The sequence below is a fragment of the Sarcophilus harrisii genome, chromosome 2 (assembly GCF_902635505.1).
Source record: "Sarcophilus harrisii chromosome 2, mSarHar1.11, whole genome shotgun sequence".
NCBI lineage: Eukaryota > Metazoa > Chordata > Mammalia > Dasyuromorphia > Dasyuridae > Sarcophilus > Sarcophilus harrisii.
The window spans coordinates 217,529,632-217,555,479 of record NC_045427.1 but is presented as its reverse complement, the minus strand read 5'-3'; the positions used below and the strand labels follow the sequence as shown (position 1 = coordinate 217,555,479).

The window sequence follows — 25,848 nt, the reverse complement described above, 5'->3', positions numbered from 1 at the left end:
AAGGTGACTGGTTACCCTAATGCTAAGTGCTCTGCTTTAGTGTTAGGAGAGAGAGGGGTTCAAATTCCACCTCCAACACTTAATAGCTGCAGAATCTTAGGTTACTTTAGATACTTCCCCATTCTATTTGTATACATCCATGTTAAGAATTGAGATCTATAGGATAGGGGGAGGATTACCAACAAAAGCACAGCTGGAATTCCAGCAAGAAAGACTGCCTTTAAGGAGTGGTTTCATAATCTGCAAAAGGATGATAATGATTACTGTAATATCTCCTCTCCCCCGGGTTGTATTAAAGATCATAAATCATGTAAAATACTTTGCAAACTTTAAAAGCCTATATAAAGGTGAACTCCTTATCATAGAAGGTCTTCTAGCAAAATCTGGACAAATCACTTGTTGAGCATATCATAGCAGGGGTTCCTTTGGTATGTAGATTAGACTACTTGACTGCTAAATTTCCTTCTAATCCAGCTTCTGTGGTTCTTTTATTCCAATTTTTTGCTGTCTGTCCTTTGTTCTTGAAGATCATCAGAGAAGTGGTACCATGATTTGCAAGTAAATTGATATGAATGAGGGAAGGACCTCCCCAAGGTCACTACTTTTTCCTCCAGAACCATCTGGGTCCAGTGGTCAGATATAGATCAGGAAGACTGGAGATGGCCCTGGATGCAGAGAGAGACCTTGGCCATTATAAGTTAAGGTCTTTAACAGATCTCAGTTTGACTGAAGCAACCACCCATTCATCTGCTAGACAGAACAAAGACCCCATTCCCAGCCATTATTTCTCTATATACACTTATCCCATTTCTCTACCCCTCATACTCATCTGGCATTGACATTTATATCCTGTGTTGCTAGTTGTGTTTGTGAGAGTATATCTTATTGCTCCAATTAAAATGTAAGCTCCTTGAGGACAGGTCAGGAATCTGACACTTTTTTTTGACCCTTTATAATAGAACCTAGTAGAGTGCTTCATACAGATATAGTTGGTGATCAGTAAGGTCTATGAATTAGATCTTTTGTATGCCCAATACTAATGACATCTTCACTCCTAAGATCAGGTGGCTTCTGCCCAATTTACATATCATCTTTCAATCAACAAGGACTGAAGAAGCAGAGGCTCTGCTTTAATCAGAGACATCACCACACTTCTGACTACCCTAATCCAAACAAATCCAATCTAAGCCAAAAATATTTATTAAGTACCTATTATATGTCAGATGCTGTACTAGGTACTGGATATGCAAAGATAAAATGAAAAATAGTCCCTCAAATTGCTTACATTTTACTGGGATGAATATAATATGAAACAAATAAATGTATGATAAATTGGGGAAAGAAAGAATACTAACAATTGTGTGAAGGAAGCAAATCAATCAAGGCTTCCTAGTAGAGAGAGTTCCTGAGCAGACCCTTGGAGAAAGCTGGATATTCTAAAACACACACACACACACACACACACACTAGAAGGAAGTGCATTTTGGACATGAGGAAGAAGCTGGGCAAAGACTTGAAGATGGGAGACTAAGTGCCATATTAAGGAATTAGTAAATAGGCCATTTTGGCTAGAACATATTGTTCTTAAAAGGGTAACGAGACTGATAAAGCAGGCTATGACCATCTTTTCTCACCAGAAAACTGTGATCATGTGGGCGGCATCAGCGATGCTGCAGTTTGCTCCCCTTGGGTTTCTAGCAACTTCCTTCAGTCATGTCATTATTTCTGGCAATCAAGACCACAGAGAAAATACATAATAACCACTAGATTGGTAATCCAATAGAGGAAATATGCATTAGTTCACTGAGGAAAGCTATAGAATCCCTCGCCTTGGAGGTATTTAAAATTGAATGACATATTCCTCAGTTTAGAATTTCATAGAATCATTTTAGGAGTTGGAAGGGACTTTAGTAGACATCTAATCAAATGCTAGGTTTTGATATCTAGTCACACAAAAATCCTCTCAACCATGTCTTTGCCTAAAGAACTACAGTGATCAGGACACCATTGCGTTCTGGAGAATCTTCTTCCACTTTTGGACAGATCTAGCTGTTATGATCTTTTCCTCAAGTTGAGACAAAATCTATCTGTGACTTCCAAACTTACTCCTGACCTCTGTGAAGAATCATGTCAATTCTTTGACGTAAGAGCCCTTCAGTGGCTAGGAGATGATTATTATGTCTATCTCTTCCCGGATCTTCACTTTACCTAATTCTTTTCTTTTCCAGATTATATATCCCCAATTCCTGGCATGGTTTCTAATATCCTTATGATTCTGATTTCTCTACTTTGGACACAATACAACTTGTCGACATCATTCCTAAAGCATTATAGTCAGAACCAAAGAAAAGACTCTAGGTTGACAGAGCAGAACATACCCAATGACCTCTCATGTTCTAGATCATGGACATTCTAGATCATTATTACAACCCTATAAAGAAATATAATGAAGGGATCACAGGATGATGGGACCATAGATCCAAAGATAGGAGGGACCTTAGAAATTATCTAATCTAACCTTCTCATTTTACAAATAAGAAAACCAAGGCCAAGAGAAATGAAGTCACTCTACCCAGTGTAACACAATGCAACAAGTGAGATTTGCAGTTCAACATTTCCCTTTCAAGTTGAGAATGTTAAGGTCTAAAAATGAAGTCGTCTCTAAAGGAAAGAATGGAAACCTGAGTCTGTCTATCTCATTTCTAACTCTCCCACCATTAAATAACAATTTCCATAAGGAGTGACAAAAATCACCCAGTCTGTTTTATTGCCACTGTCCAGAGACAAACTTCCCATGAGCCTTTGCTCCAGCTCCCACTGGTCTAATCTCCTGGCTCACTCCAGATACGTCTAACTTCTTCTTTTCTTGCTCCTTCCCCTTTCCTAGATTGAAAAACTTGAAACAATATCTTGTCTAGTTTCCTTCCCTGAGACTACTTCTTCCCTCTAAAGCTTGTTTCAGCTGGCTTTCTCATTCTTTCTCATTATATCTTTTTTTTATATATCTTTAGATCTAAAACTGGCCTAAAACTTAGAAGTTATCTAGGAGAATCCCTTCATTTTATTGATGAGGAAACTGAGACCCAAAGAGATTAAATGAGTTGACAAAGAATATACAGAGGCACCATCATAAGTAGCAAAGCTAGGATTTGAATTCAGGTCCCATGACTTTTAAGTTCACCATATTACCTTCTTTTCTCTTACATTGTTGTTCTGAGGTCCATCTTATCATAGATTCATATGATGCTAACACTAGAAGAAGCCTGAATAATCTCTAGATTTATTTAACCTTACACATTCACTGTATACATGAGGAAATCAAACTATAAAGCAGTGGGGAGTGACTTGTGCAAGTTGTTGTTCTGATATCTTCAGTCACGTCCAACACTTCATGAGTCCATTTGGGGTTTGCTTGACAAAAAATTGGAAGGGCTAGCCATTTTTTGTCCAGCCTGTTTTATAGATGAGGAAACTGAGGTAATCAGAGTTTAGTGACTTGTCCATGGCCACACAACTATTAAGTCTCTCAGGCCAGACTTAAACTCAAGAACATGACTCTTCCTGATTCCAAGACCAGCATGCTATTCACTATGGTATCATCTAGCTGCCCTTTGTCCAAGTTCCCATGTGTAATTACTGGCAGAGAATTAAATGCACGTCCTGATATCAATAAACAAGATTTGTAAAATGCTTGCTATGTCCCAGTCACTTTGCTAAATACCAAGGACACTAAGTAAAAACAAAAACGACCCCTGCCTTCAAGAAGTTTACACTCTAATGGAAAAGACAGCATATATCTTGATAGGTATACACAGAATAGACAGTATACTCCATTTCCCTCCCCAGCTCATGAGAATTTTTTTTCAAAGAAGACTAAGAAGAAACAGGGAATGATTGGTTCTAGATAAGGCTACCATGATAAGTCTGTTTATAGAGTAGAAATAGCTGTTTTTGAAATCAGTGACTCACAACTAGTTTCTGCTGTGTGATCTTGGACAAATCACTTAACCAGGTCTTCAGTTTCTTTATCTGTAAAATAAGTGCTAGGCTTGCTAGATAAACTCTAAGAACACTTATGGCTCTAAATCTATGATCCTATGATCTTAGAGCTTCAATTTTCTCATCTGTAAAATAAAGGGATTAAACTAGATAGCCCCTAAAATTCTTTATAGCTCTAAATCTACAATACTATGATGTTATGATTCTAATCACATCTTCATGATCACACAACTGACTGAAAGGCATAGTGATTATCTATTGTATGTTGATTAGGAGAAAGAAAAAAAATTGATTCTGTGGACTAAAAATCATCCAAGATTCTTTATCAATTGTAAGTGACTTCCTTGATTCACATCAAGTCAGGCACCCAATAGGGAGACAGATATTTACCAACAGTGTTCACCAGTATCACAGAGGGTTATTCAAATAGAAGGAAGATTTCCCCTTGACAAAACAAATTCTCTTCATGTCCCTGTTTGTGGATAACATTGTACTGCTGGATTCCAGCCTGAGTCTCACAAAACTTCTTTCAATGAGTTGGTCACTCAAAAGAACTTGGCTTAATAATCTAAGCAAGAAGAATCAAATGCATGAAGAATTACCCAGGTAATGACATGTACCTTGGACAATGCTATAGAGGAACAGTGAACTGGGCCCAGAAATGAAATGAAGGAAGATGCCTAGGGAGATTATACTGGGGAGGTACTTAGTACCTAGGACTGTATCTCATAGGCAGCAACAGATCAGTGAAGAGTCTCAGATTGATCATTGTCAGAAAAGCCCAGCTTCTTAATACCAATATTCTTCCAGTCCTATGAAAACAAACCAGAAAAAAATCTCCAAAGAAACAAGTCAAAGGGAAACTTAGAATGAGTACAGGAATGTTATAGGAGCAAAGCAAATGGAACCAACAAAAGAACAGATACAGTGGTCACAATATGAAAAACAAACAACATTAGAAAACAAAGAAATGAGGACCTACCAAAACTCTAATTAATGTTTGGCTCCACCTTCTTAGCAGACATGTGGTAGTCTGTCAGTGCAGAATGAAGCATCTGACTCCAATGTGCTGGGGTCTTTTTTGCTTAATTATATTTCTTTGTTACAAAGAAGGGTTCTATGAGGTAGGGAAATTAGAAAGGACTAGTAATACAAAGGGAAAAAACCTTCAGCATTATTTTTAAAAGGAAAAATCAGATTGTAAAGGATATAGAGAAGAAAATTTGGGAAAGGATTTTAAAGCAATGCATAAGAGGAAAAGATGGGCATTTTGAGAATGATATGATTTTAGATTCAAATGATAGACTTTAGGATAAGGATTAGTTGTTGGGAGAAGAGATATCAAATGCTTTATATTTAATATACAGTATAATTAAAAACTTTTGGTTACAGTTCTATCCTGTTGAATATAGTTTTTGTCTAGTGTTGAATCAAATTACCACTGATAATTGGCTTGAGAGGTAGTATATAAGACATGATCAAAGTTATCTGTCTATGATTTTTCTAAAGTACAGATCTAACTATGTCACTTCCCTACTCAATAAAGCCCAGTGCCTCCCTATTATCTCCAAGATACAATATAAAATCATCAGTTTAACATTTAAAGGTTTTTACAACTCAAAACTTTCTGTTTTTTCAATTTTCTTATACTTTACAGCCCCTGATGCACTCTGTTATATATCTACCCTGATCTATTTGCCATTCTTCAAACATGACCCATCTCACAACTTGGTGATTTTGTTCTGGCTAGTGGTCCTCCATTCTTGGAATGCTCTCCCTCCTCACCTCTGCCTCTCTCTTTCCCTGCCTTTCTTTGAGACTCAATCCAAAACCTATCTTTTGAAGGAGACCTTCTCTGTTCCCTCCTCTACTATTACCTCCAAACACTAGAGATTTTTTCCCTTAGATTATCTTCCATTTACACTGCGAGTTCTTTATATATAGGCAGGTAGGTGGAACAATGGATAGAACACCAGGCTGGGAATCACAAAGAGTCATGTCCCTGATTTCAAATTTGATCTCATACTTATTAGCGGTGTGACTTTGGGCATGTCACTTAAACCTGTTTGCCTCAGTTTCTTCATCTATGAAATGAGTTGGAGAAGGAAATGAACCCCTTAAATATCTTTGCAAGAGAACCCTAAATGGGGTCGTGAAGAGTCAGACATGACTGAACAACATCCTATCCTGTATGTACATAATTATTTTTCATACCATTTCCCTTATCAGAACATAAGCTCCTTGAAGAAAGGGACTTTTTTGCCTTTCTTTTTTTTTTCCGCAGGGTTTAACAATTTCTTGACACAAAGCAATCACTTAAGTAATTTTTGACTGATTGTTGACTGAGCACAGTACTAATAGCCACAAAATATGAAACTATTTGGAAGGTACCCTTGAGTATTTTCAGCAGATCTCCCAAGGAGGGTTTCCAAAAAGACAAACACAAGAATCTCACCAACATTTGAGGACACAGATGGCTTTGTTTCTGTACCACCAGAGGAAGTAGCCATGTAATAAGCATTTATGGCATGCTGTCATCTTATGAACAAGAGAAGATAAGATCTTCAAGTCAATCCCATGGTTCTTGCACTGGGAGGACACTGGGACATCAGAGTATTGGTACATCTAAGAAAATTGCTATCTGACCCTACTTCTTTGGAGATCTGTTTCCATATCATATAGCTTAGGTCTTCTGGCCCTTGACTCTTACTACATCAAGTAGCTTACTACTCCACCAACCTACCACTTATAGAGAACTTCTAACCAATAATTTACACAATAGTAAAATGGGGCATTCAGGCTGAAAGTGACAGTAAAGTCAGAAGATGCTCATTGGGTACTCTAAATTCAATTCCATTCAATAAGCATTTACTGAGATGTACTATATGCACTGGCATAGTTATGGGGTTCAAAGACAAAAAAAAATTGATCCCTGACATCAAAGAACTTTCATTCTAATGGGTAACACATGTACAAAGATATGTAAATCCAAAGATAGATAAATACAAGGAAATTTAGAAGAAGGATTGGGAAAAACAGCAAAAGCTTCTCAAAAGGAATGACACTTGAGCTGAGTCTCAAAGAAAGCTAGGGGTTCTAAAAGGTAGAAGTGAAGAGGTAGAGCATTCCAGGTTCCATCTGAGCCTCAAAATTTTGTTATAATTCCTGATTACACTTTGGGCTACTGCACCAATTTGTACCATTGTGGTTTGTGAAGGGAAGGGAATAAGCATTAATATATGCCAGGTACTGTGCTAAGCACTTTAAAATATCTTATTTGATGGTCACAATAGCCCTGCAAAGCAAGGTGCTATTCTTATCCCTGTATTACTTGAGGATACCAAGGCAAACAAAAATTAAGAGATGTGACTAGGGTCACACAGCTACCAAATGGCTGAGGCTGGAAACTCTAGATCCACTGCTTTATTCATTGCACCACCTGGCTGCCTGTGGTTTGACTAGGGGACCACTTCTGTAGCTAAATTCTTTTAAGGTCCCTTTGTGAATGTCTCTCAGATTGGAATTTTAGAGATCTAGGGAGATGGTTCTCTAAGGAAAGGGGAGGCTAGTTTGGTTATATGTTTCCCACAGCTATAGGACTAAGGTGGGAGATGGAATGCAGTCAAGCCAGAAGGTTGAGTCTGTGAAGGGGAATAATATGCAATCAGTCTGGAAAGACAAGCTGGATACAGATCATGGTTTTTAAATGCCAAACATTTGAGTCTTTTATGCTAGTGATAGTAGGGATCCCTTGAAATTTCTTGACCAGAGGAGTGATATAGTCAGACTTGCACGGTTTTAAAATATCAATTTGTCACTGTGTGGAGGATGGATTAGAGAGGGGAGAAATGTGAGGCAGACATCAATTAGGATTAAGAGATTATTGCAATAGTCCAAGCCAGAGGTGAGGAGAGCCTGAACTAAGGTGGTGGCAGGAGTATGTCAAGAAATGCTCCAATGTGTTCCAGAGGAGTGGCAGCATGAATGGAGAGATAGGAAAGGATGTAAGAGATGTTGCAGAAGTAGAAGCAAGAAGCCTTGGCAAATGATTAAGCCTGCAGGGCAAGATAGAGGGAGAAGGAAGAGCAAGAATGACTCCTACTTCAAGAACTTAGATGATGACAAGAATAATGGAGACTGCAACAAAAAATGGAGCTATCTAGGGGTAACTAGGTAATGCAATAGATAGAGCGTCAGGCCTGGAGTCAGGAAGACTCAGTTCAAATTCAGCCTCAGATGTTTACTAGTTATATGACTCTGGGCAAGTCACTTAATCCTGTTTGCCACAGTTTCCTTGTCTGTAACATAAGCAGGAGAAGAAAATAGCAAACAACTCCAGTATCTTTGCCAAGAAATCTCCAAAGGTGTCACAAAAAATTGGACATGATTGAAAGTGACTTAACAACAGCAAACACAATGAAATCAGGAAGAAGGATAAATTTGGAGAGGAAAATAATGAGGGCCAAAAATGGGAACTAGGAATAGATGGATAAAGGGGACAGTAAGTAGCTCTGAAAAGAGTGGCATTAGGAGCATTTGCTTCCCTATGGCACTACAGAGATGAAGGAGTTAACAGATGAGGGAAGATCAGAAGTCAAGCTCAAAGTCCACTCACCAAACAACAACTATCACCAACTCTATCTTCTCTAACTGTTGGGACAAAGTCCAAGTTATTGAAAAAAAAAATCAACCCTGGGACTGAATGAAGCCTTCCCCCTTGCCTCTTAGCCCAAACCGTGTGTCCTTATGCATCCCAGAGATTCTCCAAGCCAACCATTTCTCTCCCACCCCCATATGTCCTTTCTTTTGCTCTGCAGGCCAGCCCAGACTTGCCAGGAAGTGGGTATTATGGAAGACTGACAGAAGGGAAAGGAAAGAGGACTCAACAGGATTAATGGGAATAAATGAGTGGATTGCTCCTTGAGGTCAGAGCCAGAAATCATTGGTTTCTTCCCTACTTTTATCATCTAAATTGTTGCTTTCATTGGGAGATACTATATATAGCCTGGGGAAAGCAAAACTGGAGTTAGGAGTCAGACCTGAGTTCTAATCCCTTATTTTCCACATCCACTAACTAGCTAAGAAGTGACTCTTAAGTCTGGGGAATGAGGAAGACAGCGTCTGGACTGGGTGAGTAGGGTGAGTAGTGCATGGCTATTTATAAAACATTAAATCACACTTTCCCAGCACTTCAGGGAGTTAAATGGGGAAGAAAAAAAAAAAAAAAAAGAGTTGTTTGTTCCCTATCAGCCAAGTGTCAAGCCTGACACAGGGAGAGGTATAAAGCATTTAGTTAGGTCTTTACACAGTCCTTGCCCATGAGGAGATTATACTTTAACTGAGGAGACCAGACACAAGTAAATTAAACAAACAGGGAAATGCTGAGTGCTCCAGGCTATATATGCTTTAAGAGTTCAAAAGAAGGAGAGGCCACATTGGGTCAGAATGGGTCTGGCAGGATTCACAGAAGTAGAACTAGTTTAGGTCTTGTAGAGTAAGTAGAATTTAGGCAGGAAGCAAAATGATGTAAGTAATGGCTCTCCCGTTAGAATATAAATTATTTGGTGCTAGGAATTGCTTCATTTTGTCCAAGTATCCACAGCCTTGAATAAGTGACTGCAACACAATAAAATAATAAGCATTTCTGTAGTACTTTGAGGTTTGCAAAGTATTTTATGAAAATTATCTCAATTGATCCTCACAATAATCATGGGAGGTATGTGTTGTTATCATTATGGACATTTTACAGATGAGATAACTGAGGCAGACAGTGGCCAGATTTGATTCCAAGCTCAGAGATCTACCTACTGTGTCACCTAGTCTAGTAGGTCATCATTCAGTGCTTGTTAATTGACTGAGGTAAGAATGTCAAAGTTATGTTTAGAGGACACTAAGTAGACAAAGCTGGCTAAGGCAGATATTTTATGAAAGTTGATTGTGAGTGGCAAGTCTGGAAAGGTAAGATAAAGGAAAATGGTAGGGGCCCTTGGAGTTTGGATTTCATCCTACAGATGGTAAAGACCAAGTGAAGGTTTTAGAGCAGAGGGATGACAAGAAAAAAAAGCAGGTTTTTTTTTTCCAGAAGATTCATTTTGAGGTGGTATTCTGGAAGAAGTTGGATGGAGCATTTCTGAGCTCTCACATCAGTATTTATATCTTGGACAGACTCTGAAAATGGATAGTGAGTTGGGCCCAGAATTGAACAGAAGGAAAAGAACGGGCCAGATTGCTTTGGGGAAAGTGGGAAAAGTTCCTCTGATTCTCAACTTCTTCATGAAACCAAAGTTGATACCAATATTCTTCTCAGGATGGTATATAGCTGCTGCAAGTCAAGGAACATTAGAATCACTGGAGAACTGAATGAGAAATCACCCAAAGGGCAATGGAAAGGCTCAGGGCTGGTGTGGGCAAGTGGCAACACATTGCAAACAAGAAGTGGAGTAAAGGATGTCATCAAAGAAATCTTTGTGTGCAAAAGAAAATGGACTGGCCACGTGAGGAGAGTAGCCAATGCAATAAAAACCGAAGTAACATGTGGTAAGGATATCAATGGGGAGCTCATGTATTCCACCAGTATCCTCACAAGGTGAAAACAAAACCAGAAAAGTCCCCAGCACATTGGATGGATCCCATATAAGAAATGCAGGTATAAGACAAGGGTAAGAGTTGCACAGGATGGGCAGGCAAAACTTCCATCAATGAGACCACCAATCTATTGGAATTCCTACATACATGAATTTGAGATGGGGAAGACTCATGGCAGAGGGAGCAGAGGCATTTGAAATAATTGTCTAATCTAGAGGTATGAAGATGGAAATTGGGAAAAAATGGACAAATACGTATTTTAAAAGAGTTTATAATCTTCAGCAATCAATTAGTTGTGGACAGAGGAACAGGGGAAGAATGAAAGAAGATTGACATTTTGTGCTTGAATAATTGGGTGAAGGAAGTCAGTGAAATGAGTCTTTATACAACTTGACTTCAAATCTTGCCAGATACCAGATGACTCTGGGCAAGTCATTTAACATTTCTCAGCCTTGGATTCTTTTTTTTTCCTTTTCTTTTATTATAGCTTTTTATTTACAAAACATATGCATGGGTAATTTTTCAGCATTAACAATTGCAAAACCTTCTGTTCCAACTTTTCCCCTCCTTCCTCCACCCCCTCCCCTAGATGGCAGGTAGTCTAATACATGTTAAATATGTTAAAATATATGTTAAATATATTAAATAATAATAATTAAATAATAACATAATAAATATATGTATACATATTTATACAGTTATCTTGCAGCACAAGAAAAATTGAATCTAGAAAAAAGAAAAAACCTGAAAAGGCAAACAAAAACGTCAGCAAACAATAACAGAAAGAGTAAAAATCTCAGCCTCAGTTTCTTCACCTGTAAAATGAAAATAATAATAGCACCTACCTCATAGGGTTATTGTAATGATCAAATAAACCACAAAACTATACATATATTGCTTTGCAAATCTTAAAGCACAAAACAAAGACTGAGTATTACTGTTATTGCAAGAATGGAGTTTGGGAGAGAGTTTGTATGAACCAAAGTCATATAAAGAAGTAATCATCTTCATAGTAGCAAGTTCTCAGAAGAGTTCCATGGAGAGAGAGAAAATGAGGAAGCCCTGCAATTCAATGTGGTAGAAGCCCATCTTACAGAGTTAAATAAACCTATATAATCACATCATTTCAAAGTCAGGAAGGACTTCAGAAATCATCTATTCCAACTCATACCTAAACAGAAATCCCTTTTATCAAATGAGTGGCCATATAGCTTTTGCTTGAAGTTTTCCAACATGGTGGAAATTATCTGTTTCTAAGGGAGCCAGTCCCATTTAAAGATAGTTCTAATTTTCTTTCTTAGTAAAGCCCAAATTTGGCTTTTGCAGCTCTTTGCAATTTCTAGTTATTGTCCTTAAGTGTTCCCTATGGTTTCCCATTGAACAAGTCTAAGGTCTTTCCCTATATTTTTTTTCTTCTCTGGGCTAGTTATTTCCAGTTCTTTTTGCATTCTTGCATTGGATATGGCCTTCTTTCAAGGCACCCTATCATCCTGGTTTCCCCTTACAAGATACTCTTTTCATCTCTCTCATCTTTAATGTTCTTCCTAAAATATGGTACCCAAATTGAATCTAATACTCCAGACATGTTCTAGTCAGAACAAGGCACAGCAGAATTATCACCTGTCAGTCATTATGCTGCATATTTAAACTGACTCACTAAACTTAGAGTGCCCTAAAAGTCCCAAATCTTCTTCCTGTAGGAGACCACAAACACTGACTTTCAACACATACATGGCAAAGATAGGATGACACAGAGAAAATAAAACTGAAATGTGGATTACTTGGAGGAAGACTTCTTCACAAACCAATAACAGATTAAAAAGGAGAGAAGGGTGGGATGGGAAAGATAGAAGATAATTTATTAAATAACCTAAACAATCATTCCTACTATCCCCCAATTCCATATTAAATTAGTAGTGACCTTGTATCCTTCTCCAAAGTATCTAGTCAGCTAAAAATAGAAAAAGGTGACCTAAACACTCCCTTCATGCTCCTAAATTAAACAGATTAAACAATTAACCATCAAGAAAATGTTTAAAATAGGTATTTAGCTCCTAACCATGTTAGCTCTTCAAGGGCATTATCTATACCTGACATATCTTCTACATTGTGAGTTATGTTAAAACATTTATCACAGAATATTTCTGTAACAGGGGCTGTCCCTTACACAGCATGGATGTTGTTTTGTGGCTCAAAGGGAGACGGAACAGATATCTCAAGTCTCTTCTCCCCTCAATCTTCTCCAAGGGTGGGAAGATTGTATTTCATGCCAAGCAAAAAAGCAAGAGATTGAGGCGAGAAGCAAAGAGGGTACCATCCTGGAATTGCATCCATCTGCTCCCTTGAATGTAATTACTCTAGGGGATGTGGTTTTCAGGTTCAAGTTAAACTTCTGATCACTATTCTTTAGGGAGAAGCAGGACTCAAGCTTTATTTCCACCAATTCCATAATGAATACACATAGAAGGTAACCAAGAAACCCATTTATCCAAGTTGATAATAAATCAGATACCTGAGGAAGCATACAAAGGAAAATATATATCAAAAAATACAGAGTAAAGGATTCTTCCTTTAGAAATTAAATCACTCAATTCAACCAAGAGACATATGCTAGATCTCAATCAAAAGGAACTTTCCCAACATCTTTAGTGTAGTAAGCTGGGGATAGGGACATAACAGAAGTGCTAGCTCCTCTCATGTCAGCTTCTTCCCAGAGCCCTATTTTTTCCTTCAGCATTCTAAAGTGATCTTTCTCAAAGCTAGAAGTGAGAAGTATACAGTGACTAGAGAAGACAAGAAAGACCTAGAAGAGTCAGATATTCTTCTTTTTCCTGCTCTCACCAACTCCATTCTGTCCCTCACATGGATTTATTTCTACCAAAGAGGAGAGAGTCACATTCATATTTTATTTCTACAACTTCTTTCCTTTAAAAAATCTAAATGTTGTTTTATATGAAACATACATACAAAACAACACACCCTCATAATCTTACATTCTTTTATGAAGAATATACATTCCTTGAAGGCAAGGATGGGATTTTTTGTCTCTTTGTTCTTAGAAATCAGAACTTATCATTTGGAGGGTAGGAATGACTTGAGATTTCATCAATATGTGGAATTTCTGGCAACGGCCTTTCTCTGCCAATACAAACTGGTACCTTCTCTATAATATGTAGTCTTATAGAAGTTTCGTGAGTGGTGAGTGACTTGTTCAGAGTCACACATTCAGCTTTTGTCAGAGACTAGACTTTAACCCTGATTCATACTCTGCTGCTAAACTATGAAGCTCTTCAGCCTTTAATATAGTGGACATTAAATATTCATTGAATTGAATTGAAACAAACAAAAAAGCAAATGGTTTTAGAGCTAGAAAAAAAATTATCTAGTCTCAGTTTCTTTCTCCTCATGCTTACTTAGTATGACAAATTCTGCTACTGGAGCCAAGAGAAACCTAGGTTTAAATTATTCCTTCTCCACTATTAGCTGTGTGATTTATCTGAGCCTCAGTTTCCTCATCTGTAAAATGGAAGTAGTAAAAAAATAAAAAAGCCATTGTGGGGTATCAAATGAGATGACATATGCAAATTGCCTTGTATAATTTAAAATAATAAATATATATGTATATCTACATAATAAGCACACATACATACATACAAAAATATATGTATACATGTGTATATGTGTGTTGCATCAGTGATTATTATTGGGTTTTTTCTATTTTTTCAAAAGACTGAGAATTAACTTCATGAGAATGTTTCATAGAAACTCAATGGCAACAAAAATGACTGGGAATGCTATTTCTGGCAATGCCAACCTTTCTCCTGATATCTAACATTCAAGCCTCAGAGATTCCGTTAGAAACTCCAGAGAAATCCAGGAAACAAAAACCAGAATGAAACCTCAGATCTCTGAATCTGAAACCCAGTTTTACCAGGGAGATTTATGTGACCTGGTATTATGAGTCATGGCTACTCTCCAAACTCCCAGTTTCCCAAATCTGCATAATAAAGAGCTAGAGGAGGAGGTGGAAAAAAGAGGAACAAAGCTGAGTGCAAGGTTCCAAGGTTCCAAGGTTAAAACACTAAAAACAAATGATCATCTAAGCTGAACTTGGTCAATGGCAAAATCTTTTGTCACCTGAATCATACCACAATTTTCTGAACCTCTGGCATACCTGCATTTTAACAAGGTTTCCTTGGAAACAATGTATTATTAACCCATAGGAAAGGTCTAAAGGGGATAATTGCATACACTATGTCAAAAAAGATGGAGTCAATCAATAAACATTTATTAAGTTCCTACTATGTTCCCAGCACTGTGCTAAGTTCTGGGGATACAAAAAGAGGCACTTACAAAGGAACTTATAATCTAAGTGGAGATGGAGGAAGATAAAAGTTTTGGTGTCTATTCTATCATACCACATGAAAAAAAGAAGGAAGGGAATAGTCAGGGGAACAATATATTTATTAAGCACCTACTATTTGCCTGGCACTATGCAGAATGTTTTACAAATACTATCTCATTTTATTCTTATGAAAACCTTGTAAAGTAGGTGTTATTATGATATCCATTTTAGAGATGAGGGAAATGAGACAAACAGGGGTCAAATGATTTGCTCAGAGTCACACAGATAGTAAAAGTCTGAGGTAGAATGTCTTCTGACTCAATTTGGTACTCAAGCCAGTGCACAGCCTCCACTGATATAGTTCATGATCCTGCACCTTTTCTTTCCAAAGTTCATCAACTGAAGTAACTATCTTGAGTTAGAAGCCTAGTAGAAAGTCAAAATGTTACCTATTTATTCACTTAGTCCACCCAGAAAGCACTTAATTAAGAATCTACCCTATATATTTAACCTATATCAGATGGCTTGCTGTCTTGGGGAGGAGGGAGAAAAGGGGGGAAGGGGAAAAATTTGGAACACAAAGTTTTACAAAAATGAATGTTGAAAACTATCTTTGTATATTTTTAGAAAAAACAAGATACATATTTAGAGAGGGAGAAAAGAATCTACTTTATCTGTGACATTTGAGATAAGAAGAAGAAGCAATCTCTGTCCTCAAGAAGTATGTATATGTGTGTATACATACACATATGTGTACATATGTATATAAAATACATTTATAATGTGTATATGTAAACATGCCCACATGGGTGTGCCTGTCTCAAAGGTGGTGGTCCCACCATTCCTCAAGGACAGGTAAAATTCTGGGGAATGATCCACCTATGGTAAGCAAATACTGTGTGTGTGTGTGTGTGTGTATGTGTGCGCGCGCGCGCGCAAAAAGAGAGAGAGACACAGGAGAAAGAGACAGAGACAGAGAGAAGGAGAGGAAGAAGAAGGAAGGCAGAGACAGAAAGGAAGACAAATAGAGAAACAGAGACAGGAGAGAAAGAGAAAGAGACAGAGAGAGACAGGAAGAATGAGTAGCAGTCATTCTCTTTCTCCATGTTACATTATAATTTGTATATTTATTTTATAGTATATAGAATACATATAAATATATACTACATACCATATATTTACACATATGCTTTGTTACATGTTTCCTTTTTATGTAGTTCATATATGTATATACACACAAATAACAAATCTATAAAAAGAAAATGGAAAGGAATATAGAAGAGGGAGAGTGGAGGAGCTAGATAACTGTAGAAAACAAGAAAAATCTATAGCACACAAGAGTCAGTTGATCTGACCCTTGAAGGAAGTTAAGGATTAGGCTCTGGGAAGATATCCTCTTGTTCCCTAAATTGGAGAGATATCAATTTTCTATAAAGCTTGAGAAATACTTTAAAGGTTGCTTTGAAAACTATTAAGTCCCGAGCTTCTACTATGGCAATGAAGTAATTGGTCAGAGAAGCTCTCTTGAGAACAAAGGTCTCAAACCTACACAATTAGGAACAAAAAAAAAGTACTGAGAGCTCAAAATATCAATGGTAGAGGTAAGTGACATTAATTGAGCTTAAGAACAAAGGTTATTAATAACAATAATTGAGATTCATATAGGTTGATGGAGCCCTTTTATGTTTGCAAAGTACCTTGCATATATTATCTCATTTGAACCTCACAACAATCATGTGAGGAAAATACTACAAATATTATCATCTCCACTTCACAAGTCAGGAAACTGGGGTAAAAAAAGGTTGAATGAACTTGGCAAGGATCAAAGTTTCTAAAAGTCAAAAAGAAGGTTGCTTTAGGCTAAAATAAGCCAGAAAGGGAGATAGAAGTGGTTTAGGGGTTACAGTAGAAAGAACACTAGCTCTAGAGAGAGAAGACCTACATTCAAATACTTTTTCTGATACTTACTACTTGTATGACATTGGACAAATTACTTAACTTCCTTAAGACTCCATTTCCTCATCTGTAAAGTGAATTACTTAGATTAGATAGTCTGGGGTTCCTTCCAGGTCTAAATACTATTAATGGGCCATCTGGGCCTTAAACAATGGGTAGGATTTGGGCAGGCAGCAGAATAACACAAATCATGATTCCTCTTGAGGGCAGCTATTATTTCATTTTGTTGTTGTATCCCTAGCCTTGCATAATGCCTACGACACAGCAGACCCTTAATATGTGCTTGTTGACTGATTAAAGGTAGGAATATTCAAGAGAACATGCCTGCAAATAGCTCAGAAAGACACATGACAGAAGGCAGAACAGAATCAGAATTCCTAATTCATTCATTCAGAAGTATTTATTAAGCCAGATCCTATATTAGATGACAAAGATATAAAAATAAAAAGGAAATAGTTCCTATCCTTGAAGTGGTTACATTCTCCTGGGAATACATTCTTTAAGTAGCAAACATTAACAATTCTTTGCCACTCTAAATAAAATTGCCCCCATTTTACCATCATCTACATGGAAGGAAAAAAAGAAAAAGGGGAACAGTCAGAGAAAGGGAGGAGGGAAGGACCATGAATGATAAAAGTAGGTATAGGGAGTCCAGTGACCAGAATCCTGGGGTACAGAAAGGAGAATGGATCCTTCTACAGTTTGCTAGTTGGTGGCAACAGCAATTCAAGAGGCTCACATGAGAAAAAAAGGACAAGCTAGAGAAGACCCAGGAAACCAAAAAACAGTGAACTCCCATGATTCCATTTTGCTATAAGGTGACTTGGAGGCAAAGGAAAAGAGATTTAGAGTTAGCAAATATCTTCTGGGTTATCCAGTCCAATCTCCCCTTACTTTATACTTGGGGAAACTGAGACCAAGACATATTAAGTGATGTGTCTAAAGTAGGGAGTAGCAGGCTCAGGATTTGAATCAGAGCCATTAACCTATTCTACTTCATCATGTTGCCTTCCTTTTCCAACACCCAAGAAATGTGATCCCTGAATGTCCCTGTCCCCTAGTCAATAATAAATAGTGTATTCTGGAGGGGGGAAATAGTGAAAAAAGCAATATTAAGGCTCTGTTCTCTTAATCAAACTACCATCTGAGCAATAATTATACCATGGGAAATAGCTGAGTGACTCAAAAGGCTCCCCCATCCCTCACTTCCACCCCCTCAGACCTCTCCCTGAGAGCTGCCTGCCACCAGAACACCACCACAAAGGTACAACCCCCATCTTCTTTGGCCTTGCAGCACTTCAAAGATTGCTTCGAATCTGTAAGAAAAACTCTTACAGGGGTGGATGGTGGGGATGGGAGGAAGGTTTGGGGAAAAGAGAATCCACCAAAGTATTATTATTAATAATAGGAGGTCAATGAGTTTGAAAGAGCATAAATAGTGTTCTATTTCTTCTATATGGACAATGGCCAGCTTCTGGTTGAAACAGACTATTCTGAGCCTCAAAGGAAGAAATTCCACTTTCTCCTCAATGTTTTAATCCTATATTCCCTTTATCAGGTCCTGTAGCCTGGAACTAAGAGCACCATCATAGTGTCTGTCTCTGTCTCTGTCTCCCTCCCTCCCTCCCCCACCTCTTTCCCCTCTTCCCTCCCTTTCCCTCTCTCTCCCTCTCCCTCTCTCCCTTCTCCCTTCCTCCCTCCCTCTTTCTCACTCCTCTCTCTCTCTCTCTCTCTCTCTCTCTCTCTCTCACACACACACACACACACACACACTTAAATGCACATATAGAAACACACTTTCTCCTCTCAAAGCTGACAGTGTGACCTAGAAGGATCATAGCTCTGAGAATGACTGTGCCTCATTTTATAGATGAGGAGACTGAAACCTAGGGCAATTAGGTAGCTTGCTGAAGATCAAATAGATAACAAGTATCAAGAGATGGAATATGAACCCAGATCTCTGAATCCTGGGCACTTAGGTGACTTGAAGTCAGGAAAATTCATCTTTGTGAGTTCAAATCTGACCATAGGTATTCACTATCTGGGCAAGTCACTTATCCATATTTGTCTCAATTTCCTCATCTGTAAAATGAGCTGGTAAAGGAAGTGGCAAACTACTACTGTATCTTTATCAAGAGAAGCCCGAATGGAATTACAAAGAAGCAGATGACAACTGAAATTACTACCAAACCTTTGGCGCCAAAGCCATTACTCTTTCCACTGAGTTTGGTTTAGCTCTATATTCTCAACCCTGAGTATTTACTCCTAAATTACTTATAAATAGTTGACAATGTAATGGCTAGAATGAAATTAGGAACACTTGAGCTTGAATCCTGCTTCAAAATACTTAACTATATGACTCTGGATAAGTCACTTGGCCCTTCTCAGTTCAGTTCTCTCATCTATAAAGAAGTATTAGTAAATTTTAACTATAGTAATAAAATATACTTCAAATGATTGTCGTAAGAATAAAATGAATTAAAATTTATTTGTAAAAGGCTTTATAAATCTTAGTGTTACATGACTATTAATTAATAGTAATAATAATAATAATAATAATAATCATATTGGATTTCAAATCATTCTTTGTAGCCATGAAAAAGCCCTCAGTAGTATGGCTAGGTTTAAATTAGATGACTATGTAACCTTCATGGAAAACCCAGGTTTTGGGGATATCTATTTCTACTTTAAAAAGTGGCACTGATCATATAAGATTCTTCTACCTTATCTTATATTTGCTGCCCACTCATATATTAAACCCAATATAATACAGTCCACATGAGAGCCATAGTCACCATTATGAAATGCTGAAATGCTAGAAGAGTTATAGTCTCCTGAAAGTCAAGATTTTGGATATTCCTTCTTTATCTCATTTGAATAAGAGGTAAATCACCATGTCTTCCACAAAATAATCTAAGTAATAAATGTTTGTTAAAGGAATAAACAAATAAAAAACTGTCAAACTATATTACAAAGATGAAGGTAGACATCAGAAAGAATTTCTTGAAAGAAAAAGATAGGAAGAACAGGTTAGGTACATTCTGTCTGTTCAGTGCAGTCTCTAAAAGATCTCAATCCCAGAGGGATAGGAATAGAATTCATCACGCTTCCAGAAAATTCAAAACAACAAGTATAGCAATCATGATCTCAAACAAGGCAATAGTAGAAAATAGAGATGGTTAAAAGACACAAAGAGAATATATTTGTTTAAATGCACTATAAATAATAAAACATCAAAATTTCATTTATGTGTACTAAATGGCATAGATCTAACTACTTGAAAAGAAAACTAATTGAACTACTAGGAGAAATAAACAACAAAACTATAGTATTTGGGGACCTCAACATGCCCCTTTCAGACCTAGACAAAACTAAAAAATTAAAATTACAAAACAACTAGGAAGATGAATAGAATTTGGAGGGGGGGGGGAAATAGATATACTAGTTCTACGGTGATTACTAAATGGGATTAGAAAGAAATGAAAATACCTCTCAACTGTGTATGGCATCTTTACAAAGAACAGGATGATAGAATACATTTCTTTAACTTATTAGCTAGATATTACAATGGATAGAATGCCAAGACTTCAGTCAGGAAGACCTTAGTTCAAATCCAGCCTCAGGCAATAACTAGCTGGGTGATCCTGGGAAAGTCACTTACCCTTGTTTGTCTTGGTTTCCTCATCCATAAAGTGACCTGGAGAATGAACTGGCAAACCACTCTAAGTGTCTTTGCCAACAAAACCCCAAATAGGGTCATGAAGAATTGATGATGACTGAAACAACTCAACAACCACCACCTCATAGAAAGGAAAACCCCAGAGGCAAACATAATTTTACATGATGTTTAATTTTTTCTGATGTCCCTTACAGGATCAATAGACCCCCTCCCAAGTTTACCCCTCAAAAACATCCCATAAAGAATCAAAATCATAGCTCTTAATCATACCATAAAACTAGCTGATATATATGTCTAGAATTCATCAGAATGCTAGGGACTTGCCTCTCTAAGAACCCCAAGTTTACTTCCTTTCCAAGGAGATCCCAAGACACAGGGTGGCATTATATATTGGTGAACTATATAAGTCCCTAAAAGAAAACTGGAATTCACTAATGAGAGAGGAACAATTGTATTTATTGTTTACACATTACTGTATATCCTTAATGTGTTTTCCATATTTACTATAAAGTGAAATAGAGGCTGTCCTGTTCCTGATATGCATCATTACCTTGAATATTTTATAAAACTTAAGGAATCTCTTTTAAAAAGTATGTCCTGAGTACATTTTTTTCTAAAGAATCAGTTATTAAACACTTACCCACATTCCCCTGACTATAGGGAAACTTTGCAGGTAGAGATTATGTATTGGGGATAAACACATTAAACCTTTTTTTTTTATTTTTGAGTATTTACTTTTTTATTTCCCCCTGTTACACATAAAACACTTTTTTTCATTTTTTAGCTTTTTATTTTCAAAATATATGCATAGTTTTCAATATTCATCATAGCAAAGCCTTGTATTCCAAATTTTTTATCCCTCTCTTCTTCCCACCCCCTCCCTTAGACAGCAAGTAATTCAATATGTGTTAAACATGTACAATTCTTCTATATGTATTTCCATAATTATCATGCTACATAAGAAAAATCAGATCAAAAAGGAAAAAAAAATTAGAAAGAAAAGAAAAAGCAAGCAAATAACAAAAAAAAGTGTTGTGATCCATATTCAGCCCTCACAATCCTCTTTCTGGATGCAGATGGCTCTCTCCATCACAAGTCTATTGGAATTGACCTAATCACCTCACTGTTGAAAAAAAGCCATATCTATCAGAATTGATCATTCTATAATCTTATTGCTGTGTACCATGTTCTCTTGGTTCTACTCACTTTAATTAGCATCAGTTCATATAAGTCTCTCCAGGCCTTTCTGAAATCATCCTGCTGATCATTTCTTATAGAACAATAATATTCCATAACATTCATCTACCATAATTTATTCAGCCAACTGATGAGGGAAACTCCATCTCCAGTTTTTTGCCATTACACAAGAGACTGCTACAAACATCTTTGCAGCAAATATTTTCCCTTTCCCTATTTTATGACTTCTTTGGGATATAGACCCAGTAGGTCTATCCCTATATATCCAATGAGGTATATATATCCAAGAGAAATACTGTTGGATCAAAGGGTATGCACAGATTGTTAGCTCTTTGGGCATAGTGCCATATTGTTCTCCAGAATGGAGACTAAGATGGGGGCTCTTTTGTGCACATTTGTGGAAATCTGCACAAGACATACTTTATATTTTAAAATTTCCAAAACTTAGATGAAGACAAAATGAGCCAAGGAATACTCACATGAAGGGCAGCCTTCAAGACCAAGCTCAGTCTGTTCAAATGCAATATCTTTGGTACCAGACCACAAGTTATGCATCCAAAATTAAGAACCGTTCCACAAGATATAATAGTCTCTGTATAACTAAGCACTGTCCTTCAATGAATTATGAACTTTCCCTTCTCTCCTGTTGGTCCTATACCTAATCCTCTTCAAAAAGAGACTGGAATGAATATTTGAACTGAAGCAGACCAAAAGAGAGAAAAAGAATTCGTATATCCAGATTTCAATATAATATACTCTGTCCTCAGACCAGGTGCAGTTTACAACTTAAAAGAGAAACAATAATACTGTAATATGTTTTCCTTGTGCCTAGTCAAGAGCCATTAATCCTTTGAAAGATAAATATAAATTGTATTTAAGGTACTCCAAGCACTTCCTGTCTACTTATTATCTTAGTCATCCCCTTCCTAAGAGATAGGACCAAGATGTCACCATGACACTCTATAAGTTCATCATCCTATGTTTTTTTTTTTTTAACCCTAATAGTTTACTTGGGTAAAAAAAAGTACAGTTCAGGGAAGTGTCTTGTCAAAGGTTATATGGTAAATCAAATGTGTATCTCAAAGCAGAACTTAGGAGAATTAATTCTCAAACTAGAGATTTATCTCCTGGAACCTCTCTCCTTGAATTAAATACTGTCCACATTAGCTTCCTTGGCTGAAGAACATCCATCGTTATTCTTAGGGCCATAGATTACCTGAGAAATCTTGGACCTGGTGCAAAATTCCCTGGCACTGCCACATTAGGAGTAGCAGTAGAAGTAGTAGATCCTGTTTGTATCACCTTGAATAAGTCACTGAACAGCTCTGAGCCTCAGTTCTGTGAAATGAAAGGTTTGGTCTAAATAGCCACTATCTGACCCTTCTAGTTCTATAGCTTTGATCTTCTGGTCCTTCGACCTAAACTAGAGAGTTAAACATCATCTGTATGCCCTTGTCAAAGCATTAACAGCAAAATGTCTTAGTTCCGGCTTCTAGATTAGAATAATCTTCTTGGACTTGTTAAGAAGTCAAAAGGAAAGGAGGCTCTCCATTCCTCCTAAACTCACTGTGACTAGTATAACTGTTTGGGTTTTTTTTTAAGCCATCACCCCTCTGGTCTAGAAGATAACAAACATTATATCCACATCCTGATGCTGACCCAGCATGCACAGAGTGGCATCCTTCTGGCTATAGCCTGGATTCCAGCACCTAGAGAGTGCCCAGGTGTGTGAAATCCCCATCCTCTCTCTGAGAGACACCAGGAGGTAAGGGACTGTCTGTCTTGTGAAAGAGGGCGAGGGCAGGTGGTAGAATTCGGTGGGCATGGAATATCACCCATATGTTCTGCATTCACCCACCAGGAGGCTGCAGCCCTGGGCTTTGCCCACGCACAGCCTGACAGCCCAGAAGAGACAGAGCACAGAACTTAACCCTTTAGTAGCTACCAGAAGGAATGAGTTTTAAGAAAAGTACTGGCCTAGAAAGTGTTAACTTTGTCCCCCCAATAAAGAGATCAAACCCCATAGATACCACCTGCATTGTGATACCACGTTCATAATGTTCCTGTCAAAGGACAACAAGGAACAAGGGACTGGAGGCTACGGGGGTGGAAGGTTGGGGGGGGGGGGCGTTGGGGGGTAGGGTGGAAGGAGAGAGAGAATGGACCTAGAAGTCTTTTTAAGAAAATCTGAGGGGTTAGAGGGAGAGAGAAAGAAACATTGATGTTTAAAGAAGCAGATGAGATGGAACTGAGACCGAGTCCTGAAAGCCCCTGACTGGGTTTAATCACCTCTCAAACCAAACTTCTAAAGATCCATTGGGGTCCCTGAACCTTCATCTATATATAGACTTTTTTTCTCCTTCCAAATGTATCAAGTGGACCAAAAAGATATCCAGTGCCACAATCTCAACTCACATCCCAAAATAGGTTCACCTTTCTTTAGATGAACACACCTCAGGCACACCCAGACACATACTCACACATACATTTACCTTCTCTCCCCTCCACTCCCCCCACCCCCGCCCCGTCCCACCTCCCCAGCCCAGACACACACACACCCAGTACCTTTCAGTTCTGAATTCCTAATCCTCCTCCTCCTAGGAACTCCCAGTTCCTCTGCTCTACACCCCCTCTCCAGCCCCATCCAGATAACCAGAGCCACAGGCCAGATCATTCATTCCACTGAGGCAAAGCCAACAACTTTCCCCCAAACCCCTGCTCCTCTCCCACCCCCACCCTCACTCCCACCCACTGGAATTGAGAGAGGGGAAACTCACATGAAAGACTTTAGTGGTAAAGTGGTTCTTCTCAGGGGGTCTCTCCTAAAGTGGAGTTGCTAAAGTGGGAGATGCTAGCAGGACAGGTAAGGGGCTAAGCAGTTAGTTGCTTTACCCGGTAGCTGCCTGTGCAGAGTGAGAGGAGGGCTGACAGGTTTTCCCCTCTTTCCTCCTCGGAGTTGCTAACCACACCCCTGCTGCTCTGCTACCCACTTCCTTAAAGGGTTGGGTGTGTTGTATGTGTTTGTGTGTGTGTGTGTGAGTGTGTGCCTGCACCAGCCACTTACCATAAACTCTGAAATAGAAGCTGCTGTAGAATCCCAGAGTTGCTAACGGCGATCTGAAGAGAAATTCTGCCATTGCCACCCGTTCAAAGGAGGGGAGAACTCTGAAGTTTTCCATCTTTCTGCAGAGTCCCCTAGTTCTCACCATGCTATCTATCCCCTGTTCCTCTGCACCACATTTCCGACCTCTGGGAAACCCCCTTCCCAAATTGGGTTCAGGTTATAGCCAAGCTTTACATTTCAAATCAAGGGTCTGGAATTCAGGACTCCTGGGTTCTAAGCTCTCCCAGTCCCACCCATTGATCTGTACCATAGTTTCTCCATACGAGCATAAATTTAGAGCTGGAAAGAACTTCAGAGACCATCTAGTTCTGACTCTCAAATAATGAAACTAAAACATAGAATAGTTAAATGAATGTCCATCACATGTTCATACAGGTCAAAAATATTCAGATTTGAACTTAGGACCTCTGGTTCTTTCCCAATCCAGTGTTCTTTAGAAACCTTTATAGGGCCAGTTTCCCTCTCCCCTTTACTAAGCAGGAAAAATTCTGTCCCTCTTCAAGCCCCCCCCCCCCCCCCCTTTTCTTTTCACACCAGCATGATAGAGTGGAAAGAATGAAGAATTAGGAGACAGAAATTCTAGGGTCTAGTTCCAGCTCAGACCCTGATGACTAGCTGTGTTATCTTGGGCAATCTCTGGGACCCAGCTTCCTCATCTGCAAAATGAATATATTATACTTAGATGTTGATCTTTGGCACTCCCTTTAGCTCTAACATTTTACTCTATTCTATCAGTTGCTTAGTGAGAGAGAGAGGGTGGGTTTTGGCAGGGACAAGGCAAGGGGACAAGTTGGAAAGTAACTGTTCCTGTTTATGACGTCTCTCCCCCAACTGCCTGGAAACCTCAGTTCAGATTTCTTCTTTATTGAGGAGATCTTCCAGAATTCGAGATCTGCCACCCCACTTAGATGTGTGTTCAGTTCTCCCAGGAGATTGAGATATTTAAAGCTTAGGTGGGTGGGA

At 38.2% G+C, this 25,848-nt stretch overlaps 1 protein-coding gene across 4 annotated transcripts in view; it reads right to left on the bottom strand.

Annotated features, from left to right (window-relative positions):
* Positions 1-24,748, bottom strand: part of PTK2B (protein tyrosine kinase 2 beta) — a 167,445-nt gene extending 142,697 nt beyond the window's left edge. For all 4 annotated transcript variants that reach the window (XM_012539814.3, XM_003757786.4, XM_012539817.3 and 1 more), the window contains exon 1: positions 24,539-24,748. The gene's annotated coding sequence lies outside the window, so the exon portion shown is untranslated. The remainder of the gene's footprint in view (positions 1-24,538) is intronic.
* Between the last annotated feature and the right edge of the window lie 1,100 nt (positions 24,749-25,848).